This window comes from Eleginops maclovinus, chromosome 18, assembly GCF_036324505.1.
Source record: "Eleginops maclovinus isolate JMC-PN-2008 ecotype Puerto Natales chromosome 18, JC_Emac_rtc_rv5, whole genome shotgun sequence".
Lineage (NCBI taxonomy): Eukaryota > Metazoa > Chordata > Actinopteri > Perciformes > Eleginopidae > Eleginops > Eleginops maclovinus.
The window spans coordinates 4283507-4298774 of NC_086366.1; the positions used below are offsets into that span (position 1 = coordinate 4283507).

The following is a 15268-nucleotide window of genomic DNA, read 5'->3' on the forward strand; positions in this document are numbered from 1 at the left end:
CTCTCTTGTCTCCGTCCTTCTCTACCTTAAATTCAAATGCCAACTCTTGAGGATAGTGAATGAAGTCAGACCCCCATGGGTTTGATTGACCTGCAGTCTTCATGTCGACGTGTCAAGGGTCACTCACTCATCCTCTCTGATAGACCAGGGAGACACAGCCGCGAGCTTATAATGAAAAGATTGGCAGACTAAGTGGCAAGGGGGGGAAAACAGCCAAGAGCATACTTTACATAAACGTATTCATGACATTTGAGAAACTGTGAGGTGTTTCTATGATGAGTTGATTAAACACGTAGAAAGAAACACAGTTGAGCCAAGAAAAACATCACATTTTTTTATAGTTCAAATGATGATGTAACCTTAGCTATTCATATTTACTGTCACACAAACAACGTCACATTTAGCACACGCTGCAGGACATGTTCAAGTCTGATTTATCTCTCTGTCTGGCAGTTGTTATCTAGATTGTGACTGTGACAGGCTAAAGTGATGATGACTTCAAACTGAAGATGTGACATGGGACATACACTGTTTATAGGTGTGATATGAGAGGCCCGATAGTGCTTTTTGGGGTTTTCCACTTCCTGTAGTGCATGTAAATGGTCTGCAAAGGCTAAAATCACCACCTACATAGAGACATCACTATGTAACACTTGCGCTTCTATCGGCTAGCGCTCCAACACCTTGTACGTGATAGGCTAAGGGGATTACCGAAGTTATTACATTTCATCCTAAGGGGGTGTGGCTTGTGGTGGTGCATTCAATAGTTGTCCAGCCATGATTTTATGAGGAAATCTCTCCAAAGTTGATCATTTGGTTTGTACTCTTAGGGGTCCACAAACATCAAGGATTTAGAAATCCTTACAATGATAAGTGAGATATTAGCCGCTAGCTTGGCTACAAAGCAAATTGAGAATGCAGCTCTCAGCAACGAGAGAATAACGATCTCAAAGGTTGTTTCTGAACCTTTATTTTATATACGTTTGACATTATGATTTGGCAAAAGGACGTGTCTTTTATGTTTTGTTGATCTGTTTAGAAAGCCCCGTAAGACAAATGTATACGACGTGATGTTGGTTTGACATATATTTTTCAATTGATTTTAGTTTGAATTCAATATTCTGTGCAAAAAAGGAGCTGAAAGGGGCCTATTCTGCTCATTTCAGGTTAATATATGTATTTTGTTTGACATGTTTACATGCATTAATGTTCAAAAAGTGCTTTAATTTGTTGTTTTCTAACACTACCAGAAAGGGAAACCTCCAAAGAGCAATATAGGGCCTCTTCAAGAAAATTGCATTAAAGATATTTATGAATCACTTAACATTTTTAAATACTCTGATTAACTGTTTCAGTATCTTTAATGTAAGCAGTGGGAGGAAATCTCTTCATACTGAACTCCTTTACATGCTTCCTGTTACTGGCCCTAGGCTTACACACATATATTTGACCATGCACACTAAAAATATATTTGTTGGCGTCCCAGTGCCTGCAGGATTCTGCCCGTTGGGGATGTGGTAATAGCCTCAAAGCCTTACTGACTGCAGCGAATGCACCACATGAAAAGCCATTCATTTTCCGGGTGAGTGGTGCAGTTAGCCTTCTGACAGGCCAGTCATCCACCTGGTTAGAGAGGGAGGGAGACGTGGAGAGCCAGGAGGAGAAACGAGAGAGAGATTGAGAGGAAACAGTCCTCAGATGAAGGGTTAATGAAATCCTCGTCTCCTTCAGGGCCAATTACTCATCCCTTAACGAGCATGCTCTCTCACCCCTCCATCACCACCGCCTTTCTCCTGTTGCCACCATTCACAGCTGATTACCATTTTTGAGCGTGCAGCCCCCGAGATATACCCGGTCCTCTGTCAAAATCCACATCCATGAGAAATATATTGGTAGCCATGAGGAGAGCGTGAGCAGAAACGCTTCAGAGGTTATCCAAGGCAACCTTTGCGGGAGCTTTAGCTTAACTTCTAAGAAGGTGGAGAGGTGAAGCACTAAGCCCTGACTCTGTACCTGAGAGGATTGAGTTCCTGTTTACAGGTCCGAGGAGTAAAGTGAGTGTATGAGTACTAATCACATGGTCGGGGGAATGAACAATACCTAAGTACATTCATTCAAAGACTGCACTTTAGAGGAAGTCATGCTTTATATGAGTATTTCCTGCTACTCTACACTCCTACTTCCCTATAATGAGGAACATATTGTATTTTGTTTTACCATACATTTATTTAATAAGTTCATTTTGAGATACAAACAAACACGTAATCAACCTAAAGTTCATCATATAAATGTATAATTGATCTCCATTTTGAGTATAGTATTCGTCATATTTTTACTGTACTTAGTTTTATATTTGGAACAAATCATATGTTTATTTGTATTTTTATTATACTCTTTAAAGTTGTGTTTATATTGTACTATTTGTTGCTCCTTCTCTACAACTTATTCCTCGTTCTCTGTCTATGTATGCAGCATTTACTCCAAAGCAAATTCCTGTGTTAACTTGGCAAGACATTTTTTCTTTCAAATTAGACTTTATTAAAGTAACTTAAATATTGATATTAATTCCCCCTTTGCATCTACAACATTAATTAAAATGCATTAATCATTATATTATTAGATCATGAAATATTAGTGGGAGAAAGGTGTTTTTTCAGAACGAGTATTTTTACTTTTGGCACTTTTTCAAAATACTTAGTTTGAATGCAAGACTTTAACCTTTAACAGTATTTACACATTGTGGTATTTATACCTTTGCATAGGTAAATCATCTGAGACCTTTCTACATCTCTGTATGGTAAATTACTGCACCTGTCAACAACCATCGAATATTAGGTCTTTATTTTATTCTGTATTTTATTTCTAATGTTATACAATTCATTAACATTTTTAAAACACATTTAAATAAAGAGGATGAGGTTGACCGTTTTTAGCAGTTACACTCATTAATTGAATGAGGTACTTATTCTGACACACACTTTTAGTCGGGTCTCTCAGTTACACACGCTGCTCTAGGTGACGTCACAGAAATCAAGCGCACCTGTTGCGATGAGGCGGTGTGTTTGAACAGTTGTAGCCACGCCCCTTTGTGTCTCCCTGCATCCTTTGAGCTAGCTCACCTGCTCCAGCACATTAAGCAGCTCAGCAGGAGTTTTTTTTTTTGTGGAGAAATAATTGCTTTGAGATTTCTGTTGGCGCTTTGGGACCTTGGTTACTTTTTCCTCAAAGGATTTATTCCCCCCGTGAGACTGCTGCACCAGAGCAAAGTAAGTGTCTGCTGCTTGTGCTGTTCCTGCATATTGTGAGTGTTTTATTTGTGGTCCATCAGCGTGCTTAGCAATGCTAGTAATGCAGCTCACAAGCTACACATTTAGCCGAAGCTATGAGGCTGCTAATTGATTGTTGACTGTCGCTTGTCATCTGTTGGCTGCTCATTTCTGCTCTCTGCTGTTGCTGAGAGCTAATGCTGTTGCACTTTAAGCAGCATGGCTGAGCTTACGTTGTTCCTTTGTTGTTTGGCATGTGCAGTATGATGCTTTCATGCTGTTGTCTCGTTTTGTGGTCAATGTAAGTCTTATCATTTTGGTTTAAGGCTGTTAACTCATTTTAAATAGTGCTCTAGTAGGCCTTTTGTTGAAGGGCAATGAAGTTCGATATTTGACAGACATTCACGACAGGCCCCTCTCTCTCAACCACAGGGTTTCCATTAGGGACCATCAATAAATAACTTTTCAAGCTTCAACTCTTCAAGTTTTCCTACTAAGCTGCATCAATATGGATTCACTAGGTCACATGACATTGAAGAACTGCTGAATTTTCACACAGAAATAGTGTCCCTCTTTTTCAGATAGTTATATAAACTCTGCTTTGAAATCACTTCAGCAAATCACATGATGTGGATGTTATTGAATAATATCTTAACTTTTCAATTAGAATTATCAACATTTTAAGAATGATGAATAGAAAATAGAAAAAGCACTAAAATGTGGTGTTTTGTCCCTTGTAGACATTGATTTGGATAAATAATATGGACGAAATTGAAAAAAATCCAAGGGTTTACAAGCAATTATCTGCTATTTTTTCAAAAATATATTCACTTTAAATAAAAAAAAATCCAATCAAATTCAGTAAAAAGAGGTGCTCTAAATGGTCATGTGTAGAAATAATATCTGGTATGGATACGGTGTCACTGCGTCACACTACATGGAAGTTATTGACATTTTCTTTTCGATATTTTACTTAAAAATCAAACTGAGATCCTTCATGTTACCGTCTACCTTGGCTGATAATCATCTGCTCGTCACAACATTTCATAAGAAGAGATTGTCTGCAATAAGCCATGGATTTGTGGGGATGTTAATATGCTTTATAAATGCTATATACAGTGGTATGCAAAAGTTTGGGCACCCCTCTGAGATTTCATGACAATTTGCTTTTCCTTTATAATAGAAGATCACAGCAACAACATTTGTTTTCCTACAAAGATGTAGACGTTTTAGTGTTTTCCAGACCAAAATTCTTAGGGTAGCATTACATAGTTTTATTATAATAAAATAAAATGCAAAAAATGGGATGTGCAAAAGTTTGGGCACCCTTATAAATAGCATTCATTTCAACACCTGTACGGATTTATAGCTGACAGGTTGCTGCACAAAATTGCTTTGATTAGCTCATTAGACCTTCAATTACAAAGACAGGTGGAACCAATCATGAAAAAGGCTATTTAACATAGGTAATAGCTGGCTGTGCCTGGCCTAGGTTCTTTCTTAGGGAGTGGCAAGATGGGGACCTCAAAACAACTCTCCACTGACCTGAAAGCTAAGATAATCCAACATTATAAATTAGGAGAAGGGTACAAAAAATTATCTGACAGGTTTAAACTGTCTGTCTCCACAGTCAGAAACGTAGTTGTGAAATGGAAGGCCACAGGAACAGTCCGTGTGAAGGAAAGATGTGGTAGGCCGACAAAAATAGGGGAAAGGCACAGGCGAAGGATGGTGAAAATGGTCACAGAGAAGCCACAGACCACCTCCAGAGAACTACAACAACATCTGGCTGCTGATGGTGTAGTTGTTCACCGTTCCACAATCCAGCGTACTTTGCACCAGGAAGAGCTCATTGGAAGGGTGATGTGCAAAAAGCCTTTCCTGAGTGTTAATCACAAGAAGAGTCGCATGAGGTATGCAAAAGCACATCTGGACAAGCCAGAAGCATTTTGGAACAAAATACTGTGGTCAGATGAGACCAAGATTGAGTTATTTGGTCATAACATGAACAGATATGCATGGCGAAAAAAACACACTGCATTCAATGAAAAGAACTTGTTGCCCACTGTAAAATTTGGTGGAGGATCTATCATGTTATGGGGCTGTGTGGCTAGCACAGGTACTGGAAAACTTGTTAAAGTTGAGGGCCACATGAATTCCTTACAGTACCAGGAGATTCTTGACAAGAATGTTCTAGAGTCAGTCACAAAGTTGAAGCTACGCCGGGGTTGGATTTTTCAGCAGGACAATGATCCTAAGCACCGATCAAAATCCACCAAGGAATTCATGCAGAAGCACAGGTACAATGTTCTGGAATGGCCATCCCAGTCCCCAGACCTTAACATCATTGAAAATGTATGGATTTATTTGAAGAAGGCTGTCCATGCACGGAGGCCAAGAAACCTGACTGAACTGGAGACGTTTTGTGTGGAAGAATGGGCCAAAATACCACCTGCCAGGCTTAAGGGACTTGTCTGTGGCTACAGGAGGCGTCTACAGGCCGTTATTGCAGCAAAAGGAGGCAATACTAAATATTAATGGAATTATTTCTTAGGGGTGCCCAAATTTATGCACATGCCTATTTTTGTTTGAATGCACATAAACATGTTTCTGTTTGACCAATAAAAGTTATTTCACTACTGAGATGTTTCTGTTACCATAAGGTATAACATATGTTAAAATGAAGTTGCTGCTTCAAAAGCTCAGCAAGTGACAAACTGATGCAGTGGTTTTCCTAAGGGGTGCCCAAACTTTTGCATACCACTGTATATGCTTTATTTTGTCTTAGCCTGCTGCTGCATATCAGCTCGATGGCCCTGTTAAGATGCTTTTATATAGTCTTAAATTCTGCCCTATAATAGCTGGCATCGTGTTCTGGATCTAATGTGATTATGAGGAGGGGAAGTTGATTACCTGCAACTCCCCGATCTCTGCAGAGCTCAGTGTTTGCTCGCGGGGTCAGAACTATAGACACCAAATTTAATCTCAGTACTCGGCATTCATAAAATAAATCTCTTCCCAGACTGTGACTTGGTGTACTGATATGCACCGGTAAGTAACAGATAACAACAACACATATTATTCACACACACAGGCTACACACACTTATTGTAGGGTAACAGATCAGAGATAAACACATTCTGCTTGCTGCTTTTGAAAGCAGAAGCTTGATTTATAGTCTACAGTCTTTGTAGAGCGCAGAGAAGAAGCTCCTCAGAAGTTGGACATGTTGTTGTTTGTGTCTGCGAGTCCCCTGGCTTTTACTTCATCTGAAAAAAAGGCAAACTATGCTGCAATACTTGTGGTTTTGATTTGTAAAAAAGGCAAGCGTTGAAACTCAAACTCAAACTGATGCTATTTATGATCTACATCTTAACCCCTAAGATACTTTTTTACTTTGACCAATGATTTAATTTACGGTCACCATCAAATTCAAGTGTAGAACGCGCTCAGTGCTAGTTATGAAATGCTAAATACATGCTAAGTTGAGATGTAAAGCTTCAACAATGACTAAATTCCTTTTTTAAAGAAAGTAAATCCCAAACTATAAAGTTTAATGTTTCATTTTATATCAAATATTTGTTGGTAAAGTATGAAATAATGATGTATTTTAACAAATGAAGTATTGTTTTGGTTTTAAAACTAAATGTGTAAGCACTCTTCATTACCTTGTGATGTTATAAATTATTGAATTGATTAAATGGTGAGTAAATCATTCAGCCCAAAGCACTATTGTGCCTAGGGACTGTTTCAGAGAGCTGCTAGCACACACTCTGTTTGCTTAATAATATATATTGTGGTATAAAGAAAAGGTGTGATGATTAGAATTCCTTCTGTCCAAAAATATCTTGCTTTGTTACTATTTTCTCTAGGTGTAATGTCCTTGTATAAAGATCCACTAGATGTTACTTTTGGTAAACGGGTCAAAGCTCCAGCATCAATTCAGCGGGTGAGGAAACTCTTGAAGTGTTCTTGAAGTATCTTTAACTGTCTTCTATCCTGATTATGCGTAACCTCAAAAGACAGACAGAAACATTCATAAAGAAGAGTATATCCGTGTTTATTTATAGCAACAAACAGGTGTTCCTCGTGTGGAGGCGGGGTTATTCTTTCACACAAAGAAAACTCCACTAATGGCACAGCTGTTGACTATGGGGGGAAATACAGAAACCACCGTATCCTTGACCTAAAATACCTCTGTGTTTTTCTCCACATATAAAGTGGATTTCCTTAAAGAAGATAGGAATAACCTTGGTCGATGTTTTTGTGCGTATGTGTGAAAAGGAAAGTGTCCCATCATGGGTGTTTTTCTTGCTATAGAAAGACTTTTGAAAGTCACTGGGAGACCCTTCTTTCATGGAAAACAATATGTGCACAACCAAATACACATCCACAGTTTGTAGGTCTGTATGGTTTTATGGAGAATCAGAGCGGCAGCGGTTATTGCAGTCACTTCACTGAACCATTGTGACGAAGGGAGAGCTGAGCTAGAAGGTAAAGCTCTAAATCTACCGGTCTATATTTGTTCCCATACCCAGCCTTATGGTCATGAAGGATGGGTCATTACTGAAAGTACCAGATCGTTTATACAACCGAACAAAATGGGTTTTCTCCAGATGGTGGCTTAGTCTCCTTAAGGATAAGGGGAGAAGGGGAGGGACTCGGAGTAGAACTGCTGCTCCTTCAGGTAGAAAGGAGCAAGCTTTATAAGGATGCCACCTGCATGCCTCCTCCCTAGGGCGGTGTTTCAGGCACATCCATCCGGGAGGAGGCTACAAATTCTCTAGTCAGAGCTGGTTGGTGTGGGCAAGGAAAGAGAAGTTTGGGGCCCTCCAATGGAACTGCTTCCCCTGCGACCCGACCACAGATTAGTGAAAGAAGGAGGTTTTATGGTGGTATGAATTGTGATTAAATAGTCACATTAGTGGTATTATGGTACACTGTTAAGGTGGTGTTGATCCCAAAGAGTGCTGGAATTGTTCTTGTTTTCAAAGGTTTCACTTTGCTTGCGTTTTGACAGCTTGACCCAGAACAGATACAGGACTGTAGCAAAGGATTCACTGTCTGTGTGTTTCTGTTATTTTTCTACGTGATATTGAATACATGAAATATTTATGTTGTCAGCAGACCTGGAAATCTATACAAGTGATCTTCCCTGCAAGTTTTTCAGAAGAGTGATGGATAGAACAATGCTGGAGTCAGTGATTCCCCACAGGGTTTTGTTTCACTGTATCATACCCTTACTTCAGCCTTGACGGAGCAATGGTGTGTTTGAAAACTATTTGAATCTTCCTTTTGGTTTTTTGGAGTAAAGGCTGGCTCTGTGTTGGTTCATAAAACACAACTGTGCTGCAATCTTTGAGATGTTGGTCTCATGAGAGCTGTGTTATTGGAAACGCTACTAAGTCATAGTCAAAAGAAACACCCCCTCCTGCTCAATGAATTCACAAAAACAAAATCAACCAGAGCTGCCAGAAGGGATTGTTATATACTTTATAGAAAAATAACTGGTGGGCAATCAACCTTTTCCTCTCGGGCAGCACATACCTTTAACACTATTATTATTACAATTAACTGAGGAAAATAAACTCAACTCTTAATACCTAAAATAGTGAGTCCCTTTTTATACAGGTCTATGAATCCCATAATTTTATTGCTATTTATATATAATATGACCTTTTTCAGAGACATTTAAGAGCCCACATCGCTGGTAAAGACAAGATTTAAAGTGCTGCTTTTGCATGATTGTGGAAAAACGCTGTTCAAAGTCACTAATTATTTTCCTCAGCTTCCTGTGAGTATAGGTCGACCAAGACCTTCCTGCACTTCAAACAGGCTTTTTGTCGGTCTATTTCCAGCGGAGGGTTTACTTGAATGGATAACATGTACACCTTCCCTGTGTATGTTTTCGTCTTTGATGGATCTACTGTGTATATGACCTCGACAACCATCCCATTACCATATCACTTTCCTCAAAGGTGTGACACATCACTGTGGAGGCCTCCACCAGACATGCATGAACTCACTCAGGGCCATCGCCAAGGTCATAACTTCACCGCGCTGTACGCTCAGCTCAGACTCCTGATGTGTTTTTTTCATCCGTCTTATTGTGTCTAGAGCAGCGTTTACATTAAAAAAAAAGCGATCATTTGGAGGAAATAGTTGGAAATTCAAAAAAGTCGAAATTTGGGAAAAAAAATACAGAAGTTTGAAAAGAAAATAGAACGGGAAAAAAAATGGGAGACAAAAAGTGTGCATTTAAAAACAAAAGATGATGAAGGCCACATGAAGGAGTTAGAATAATTAGAAACATAGCGGGAGATTTTTAAAAGTCGAAATTTAGACTCGTCTGACTTTTTTTGGGGGAAAAAATTATGATTTTTTATAATCGACATTTTTAAAAGTTGACATTTCGAAAACATTTCTGAAATTTGAAAAAGTCAGATTTATTTTTTGGAAAACAGTGATCATTTTGAAGAAAAGTCAGTAATTAAAAAAGTCAAAATTTAGACAAAAATAATCGTTGACATTTAGAAAAAATTCTAAAAAGTAGAACAACAATAAATTAAAACACATTTCGAGAAGTCTGATCTAATGAGTTAATGTTTGCAAATATAAAAGGTCCAAATAATAATTACTTTATACTGTTTATAATATACTGTATAAACCATACAAATAAGAAATGGAGAAAATCCAATATCTGTATCTTCTGGTTGACACTTAGTGCTTTGAAAACAATATTTACACAATGACATTTCTGATTAACAATGGGTGTGTGGATATAATGGCTAAAGGCCAATTATAAAACATCTGGAACCGTCAGGTAAATTCAGAAAATTAAATCACTTGAAAGCCTTCAAAAACAGGACAATGGATATTAATGCGGTGTTACGATATCGGAAATCTGAGATGATGTCTTGAATTGAAATAGGGATAATATATGGATATATTTCCAAGTACTAAATGTAAAAATATCTCCTTCCTGGCAGACTTTCACATGACCTTTTTCAGTACTTAACAAGGCAGCTTGCATAAGATCAGCTCTCAGGAGACTCCCCTCGCAGACTGAAGTAAATTATTAAGCTCATTTATTTCAGCCTGATAATAATCCTATCATTCCACGGCACAGTGTGTGGATTTTGCGAGCGTTATATTACCGTAAGACAAGACAGTATAATATAAAGGCCAGAGCTTATGGAGAATGTCAAGGAATGCTGTAAGGGATGTGACTGCAAAGTTTATTTGTTTACCTCGTGTAACAAAACAACATCTGTCAGCCCCTTCCTCTATGGTTCCTCTCTTTGTGCTCGAGCCTTTTTTAAATCCTTCTCCGGTTTATCCTCTCTGCATAATATATTCTGCTCTTCTTCTTTTATCTCTTTCCAGTTCTCTTCCACTTTAGCTGTCCCCACACTCATTTCGTCTTGTGGCAAGAGGCTCCCATTGTGCTGTACGAGACTGTGGTTGAGGGGAATTAACTGCTGTGTCCTTAGGCGAGTTGAATAAGGAAGCTTGATTGATGTGGCGTTAAGATTTTAGAACTTCATCCATTAACTTTTTTTCACATCCAGTGACTTCTCCTCTCCTGTGTTCTCCTCCCGGTCGGTGTGTCCTTCTGCTTTGTGATGAATGGAAAGAGGGCGCTCACACATTTTAATTGAAAACATGGTTTCTTAAAGGCTTTAAGGGAATATGCTGTGTTAAATCCTATTATCCCCCAAATGTTTGAGTGTGTTGGTACCAGGGATGTCGCAATATCCGAGACTTACCAAGTGGTACCAAATCTTTCCTAAAATCCTGATTTCCTACAGTACTGCCGGAGGGTATGGGTATCGTTTGGATTAAATTTAGACCGTTCAAAGTCATAGTCAGCTTTATTGTGTGTATAGACAGAGAGTTCCAAATACTGTTCCCCACAATCCCGAGAATTAAAAAAATACTAATATATACTGTATAAAAAACCCCCAAAAAAGTCAATATATACAAAATAACGTTGTATATATTGTATCAGGCACTTCTTGATATCCAACTAATGAAGTACTGGGTGGTACCATCATGGCTCCAGATAACGGTGTCCCAAGGACGACGAGAATTAGTTTGCAGTTCATCCCTAGATACTGCTGCACTGTGACCAAATCTGTGTCAAAATGGACAAAAGGAGACCTAGTTTAAAAAAGTACAACTTTAGAAAAAAGTCTGATTTTTTAAAATATTTTTGGGGAAAGTGATAAGTATAAAAAAAATGATCGCACATTTTTAAAAGTCGACATTTAGAATGAGTTAAAATTGGACAAGAATAATATAAAAGGTCCCAAGGATGATGACAGTTAGTTTGCAGTTCATCCCTATATAATATTAGTCTGGCTCCGCCCTCCTACGTACTTCCGCTCAATCGTCATTTCCCTTCAGTAGTAGTTCTGGGTTTTCGGTATATTCGCGGGTTTTCTCCGGCCATTCGTTACCTGTGCAATCAGCCAACAGAGGGAGTGGCTGAGAACGATGACGTTGAGGTCGTGCGCGAGTTTGAGTTGTAGTTCAGCGATGAGTTGTAGATGCGAGCGAAGCCATTCGGTCCGTTTTGGCAACGCTGCCGCGCACGACACGCTTCACGACCAAACGTTAGCGATTGGTTATGGCAGAACCAGAGTAGCACTGGGCAGATCCAATAGCTTTAAACTTCAACAGAGTACCCACCTTCAAGTAAAAAACACTTGTCAATGGGGAGTGGCCCGGCGCTCTGTACAAATGTAGTACGAGAGTCGGGTAGGACCAGGCTAATATAATGCTACACTGTGACCAAATCTGTGTCAAAATTGGAGTGAGGCTCCATTGAGTTCCATTGTGATGCTTTCAAGTTTTCTTTTGTAAAAATGAGTATTAGGCGAAGGTCACATATAATTTCATCATGATGCTTTCAAATATAGTCTTACAAAAAAAGTAAAAAGCCTAAAGTTGCTTTGAAGAAATAGTTTTCCTTTACAGAGGGAATAATGACCTCTTTTAGGTTCAACGACAACACCAGCAGGCAACCATAAAACAAGCAAGCGTATGTTGAAGTTCTTTCAGTTTTTTACCGTGGTGGGTATCAAAGAGTTGTGAAATTTCACTGGTGTTGTTATTGACGTGCTATATTCACATACTGATAAAGCTTTCACATAATCTATGTTGAGTTACCAACAGTCCCCAATAACCTTGCATGCTGAAGCGTTGTGCAGCAGTAAAGGGCTAGAAGCTGTTTGCCGGCTGCATGGCTCTGAAATGCCTTATCATCCGCCACTCAGAGAGCCGCTGGTTCACTGGATGGCACGTAACACCTACTCCTAAAACTGTCCTATGATGAATGGCCCCAATTATGACCATGACCTTTCTCTTTGCTGCTCTTGCTTTCTCCTCAATCCCTTTCCTATGCTTTGTTGGTCTGTTTACCTTTCCTACTCTGAGATCCTTCGTCCTTTTCCCTTTGTTGGGATTTCCTTCCTTACCTTCATCTTCCTGTGGACTTTGCTTTTGCATACATTTTGAAAAGGCCCCTGCTTTGGCCCTCATGAAATTCAGTGTGTGTTGTGCATGAGAGTGTCTAAGCTCAGAAAATAAATAAAACCAGGAGAGCTCGGGGGTGGTGACGGAGAAAAAGGACCGTCCCCTCTTTCCATTCCTTGATGCTCCAGCTAAACTGGATACCCCTTCAAAAGAAGATTGGCAGTCATAGCCAGCTGATGTGGTTCCTGCCCTTTTTGACTCCTACAGATTCAGACTCTTTGAAGGGGTCCGAACAGGTCACATGCTCATTTCGCAAGACTTTCTTTGCTCCATAAATTAATTTTCACACTTTTCTATTTGACTGAAGATGGTATATCTATAAATGTGTTTAAATGATTTGTGAAAACATCTTCTTTACTCCACTTTTTGTGTTTAAGTTTCCTGATTGAAGATGCTAATATTGCTGAATGAAGCAGGATGTATTTCAATGCAACGAAGGACTGCTAACCGCTAACGTTAGCTGTGAGTGATTATATCATAGACTTTACGGAAACGATAATCACAATTGGCATTTTGGAATGGGTTCTTAGATTGTTTCCGCTTTTAAAAACCCAAGTCCCCATCCCATTAGTTCTTCTGCTGTCAATTATTACCAGCACTTTAATGGTTTATTTGAGGCGAATATACCTGCTCTTTTCTTGTTGTTTCTTTGTGTGTGTATCTTTATGGTTTATTGCATATTGGAAGTCGCTTTGGATAAATATGTTAGCTAAATGAAATGTGTTTTTTCATTAGACAGGCTCCCACACTGTCCGTTTTAAAATCTGCATTTTATAGATGTTTGCTATTTATTGCATTTAAAAGGCATGTTGTTTTTATGTGTTTTTTATTTTGTGTTCTTATCTGTATTTGGTTTTGTTTTGTGCGCCGAGTGACTTTTGTATTTCTCTGTACAGCCCTTTGGTCTGGCGGTTTTAAAGTGCTTTCTAAATAAAGCTGGATTGGATCTGTTTCTTCACCTGTGATCTGCTTTCACTTAAAGTCTGATGCTAATTGGTAAGGTAGAGAAAGCAGCTGGAGTCATGGGTTAGAAGTCATCGTTCGCCCGTGGCCAATGAAACATTTTTAAAAGTGTTGGGCGACTGTGTGTCACAGCAGTAGGTGCTGATAGCTCTGAGACCTTTTGTTAATTAGGAACATTTGATGTGATATTAAAGCAAATGAAGGGAAACAAAATGCTGACCAATGGGATCAGGTCATCGGAGCGGAGTCCCCTGTGGCCGCTCTGATAGAAAACGTCCTTTCTTAGTTTTGCTGTGGAAGCAATTAATAAGAGCGCTGAGGCTGAACAATAACAAGGCTGCTGTTTTGATGAACTCCATGGGTTACCTCTTAACACCATTTCACATAATGAGAGTCACTATGTGGGAAGAACTATTTTTGCTTGACCACGAATGATCTTTCTAAAAGCACATACAGCTGTCTTATGTCTAAGGCATCAACACTAAGAGTTGATTGGAAAAGTGCAATATGCTGGATGCTTTGAAGTATCATTTTGTTTCACTGCAGAAAGTAGGAAAAAATAAACAGTATTTTGAAAGAAATATCTCTGTCACTATAGGTTTATTAACCGCCAAATGTACTCAATCCCAGATTAATGAACGGTGTGTTTAATTATAGAATTTCTAAACATTTCAAGAAGAAAACTTGAGACACGAGCTCACGATTTCGGGTCTTTACTGGCTAGAAGGCCCCCAGTCATCCAAAACAATCTCTTCAGATATAAACTTACGTCCTTCACTTATTGACTCCGAATCTGTTCTTTGGACCTCAGCTGTCTCTCCCTCTCTCCTCTCCTCGTTTCTCCCCTAACTTCACTTCCTGTGTGTGATATTCCTCTGGGCAGGAGAGGACAGATGATTTTCTTAACAGAAAAAGGCTGTGGGCGAGGGCAGCGGCAGCTGCAGCAGCAGATGAGGTGGATGATGGAGGTCGAGGAGTGTTTGAATGCGAATGTTTTCAGCACTGGATTGACAAAAGTAATATTTATCTCAAAGAAAAGAAAGGAGATAAAGAGCCCATCTTTGGACTTGAATATCTCTGGTGAGAACGTATCACCCGCATATCAAACAGATCTTAATGGACCTGTCTGGTTAGATAAAAGCTGAATGAAATGGAAATAATAGAAACCCTCACCCTTTGCATACTCTTGTCAGATAAGAGCTGTACTCTTTTTGGAGAAACACAGCTTTCTGACTGAGCTGCTATGCCCGTTCTTAGATTAGGTCAGATTTAGGAAAGACGATCCATCCCAAGACACCCGGGTTTTGTTTGGACGTAACACTGACACCCTCTCAGAGAGTAGAGTACTTTAAGACGCTAGTGTGCAGCTACTGCTCCCATCTGTCCAGATAATCTGTGAACATTAAGAGTAAAACTACCAGAAATTCACCGTACCAAACAGAACAACAAGATTTGTTTTAAATTAATTCCGGAAGATATTCACCCCAGGCGTGCTGAAC

At 39.2% G+C, this 15268-nt stretch overlaps 1 protein-coding gene across 1 annotated transcript in view; it reads left to right on the forward strand.

The window, feature by feature from the left end:
• Nucleotides 1-3173: 3173 nt before the first annotated feature.
• Nucleotides 3174-15268, forward strand: part of sphkap (SPHK1 interactor, AKAP domain containing) — a 129576-nt gene continuing 117481 nt past the window's right edge. Inside the window, exon 1 of the mRNA XM_063906213.1 lies at nt 3174-3266. The gene's annotated coding sequence lies outside the window, so the exon portion shown is untranslated. The remainder of the gene's footprint in view (nt 3267-15268) is intronic.